At 41.8% G+C, this 2435-nt stretch overlaps 1 non-coding gene across 1 annotated transcript; it reads left to right on the plus strand.

Annotated features, from left to right (window-relative positions):
* The first annotated feature begins 2327 nt into the window (after window positions 1-2327).
* LOC112768250 (small nucleolar RNA R71) lies at window positions 2328-2435 on the plus strand. The gene has a single exon (XR_003185692.1). It is a non-coding gene; the product is annotated as a small nucleolar RNA R71 (small nucleolar RNA).

Raw genomic sequence — 2435 nt, forward strand, 5'->3', positions numbered from 1 at the left:
AGCTCTCCATGCTCATTTTTCACTGTAGTGACTCCGGACTTCTTGGGCACCACTTGCACTGGGCTTACCCATTCACTGTCTGAAATGGGATATATGATACCGGCCTCCAATAGTCTGGTCACTTCCTTTTTGACAACTTCCAAGATGGTAGGATTCAATCTTCTTTGTGGTTGACGGACAGGTCTTGCTCCCTCTTCTAAAAATATTCTGTGCTCGCATATTTGAGGGTTGATTCCCACTATGTCTGCCAAACTCCACCCTATTGCCTTCTTATGCTTCCTCAACACATCAAGTAGCTGTTCTTCTTGTTGAGAAGTCAGTTCTCTTGCAATAATAACCGGAAGCTTCTGCTCATCCTCAAGGTAAGCATATTTGAGATGTGGAGGGAGAAGTTTCAATTCTAATTTTTGATCATGGACAGGCTCTGGGTTATCTGGGGCTTGTGAAAATGGTGAAGTGTCCTCATTGTCAGTTAAGAAGGTCCCCACACTTGGACCCTGTCCAGTGTGCCTCTCTTTAAACTCTTCCTTTTGAACTTCAGCCACACATTTGTCTATGACATCACATTGGAAGATAGAACGATCTTCTGGGGGGTTGTCAATGACTCCATTCAGATTGAAGATTACTATGCGGCCATCTATTTCAAAGGAGTATGTCCCTGAAAAAGCATCCAATTTGAATTTTGATGTCTTCAGGAATGGTCTTCCAAGTAGGATTGATGATGGCTTATCTGAATCATTATGGGGCATCTCCAAGATATAAAAATCAGTGGGAAATATGAGCCCTTTAATGTTCACCAAAACATCTTCAGCAACTCCAGCAACTGTAATAATGCTTTTATCTGCTAACACAAAACGAGCTGCTGACCTTTTTAAGGGAGGGAGCCTTAAAACATCATATATAGACAAAGGCATTATACTGACACATCTTCCTAAATCACACATGCAATCATAAATTACTACACCACTAATAGTACAACTAACTATGCAAGGACCTGGATCACTACATTTTTCAGGTAATCCTCCTATTAAAGCAGATATAGAACTACCTAAAGGAATAGTTTCTAATTCATTAATTTTATCTTTATGGATACATAAGTCTTTTAGAAACTTTGCATATTTAGGTACCTGCTGAATAACATCAAAAAGGGGAACAGTTACCTCAACCTTTCTGAATATCTCTACCATTTTAGGATCAGGTTCCAGCTGCTTCCTAGGATTCCTTGCAAGTTGTGGAAATGGAATGGGAGTAGTATTTTCTGTGGTGCCTGCACCTTTTTGTGCCTCTTCCTGTGGTTGAGCTATCTCTTCTTCGGCTATGTCCTGTATATCCTCTTCCTCTTCAACATCTTCGATTTCTACCACCTCTTCAGCTGAGGCGTATTCTGGTGAGCTTGGTTCCTCCTGATTCCTCTCCTGCAGTGTGGTTCCGGACCTCAGGGTGATGGCATTAATTCCTTCCTTTGGATTGGGTAATGGTTGAGAGGGGATTCCAGTGGTGCTTGAAGGTTGGTTACTGGAATTTTGTGCTGAACCAAGTTATGTCATAAAAGTTTGTAGAGTAGAGGTGAAACCATTCAGACTGGCGTTAATACTGTTCACGATGGTATTTTCCATGGCCAGTTGTCTTTTCTCAAAAGCTTGTAATAATTCTTCATTAGAAGATACAGAAGAATGAGTAAATTGAGAGGTTTGCTGCTGATTGTTCGGTGGTCCTTGGTTTTGCCTCAGGTGAGGTGCTCGGTATGGTTAATTTTGCTGCCTGTTGTTGTAATTATTCTACCTCTAATTTCCCTGATTATCTCTGCCTCCCCTATTATTGTTATCCCTCCAATTCTGGTTTGAATTGTCCTGCCATCCATGGTTATTATTTCCACTTTGATTGTACCCTTGGTTGGGGCGGTCATAGACGTTGTGAGTGGATGTCACCATGTTGTCTTCTTGTTGGAGCTGCGGGCATTCATCAGTGTAATGGTTGTAATTAGCACAAATTCTGCAAATTTTTTGTGGAACTAGTTGTTGGTTTTGCTGCGGTTGAGTTTGCTGAGCTTGTTGATTTAACTGCATTTGCTTCAGCAGGTTGGTCATTTCACAGATGCTTCGATTTAGAGCAGCAGTCTCTATGCCAGAAGATACTTCTGCAACGGCCCTTGAACGGCCTTGCTTCTGTCTGTGGTTCCGAGTAGATTCAGCTAAATCACTGATCAATTGCCAAGCTTCATCAGTGGTCTTGTACTTCTTCATAGACCCATTGTTGGCACTTTCCAATGTGGTCTCATCTTGGGGTCTCATACCTTGTGTGACATAGTTGAGTAGCACGATCTTGTCAATCATGTGGTGGGGGCATGCTTCCAGAAGATTATTGAAGCGCTCCCAGTATTCAAAGAGAGTCTCATTGTCATCCTGAACAATTGTAGAGATATCCTTCCTCAGTTT

This window comes from Arachis hypogaea, chromosome 2 (genome assembly GCF_003086295.3).
Source record: "Arachis hypogaea cultivar Tifrunner chromosome 2, arahy.Tifrunner.gnm2.J5K5, whole genome shotgun sequence".
In the NCBI taxonomy this organism is placed as follows: Eukaryota; Viridiplantae; Streptophyta; class Magnoliopsida; order Fabales; family Fabaceae; genus Arachis; species Arachis hypogaea.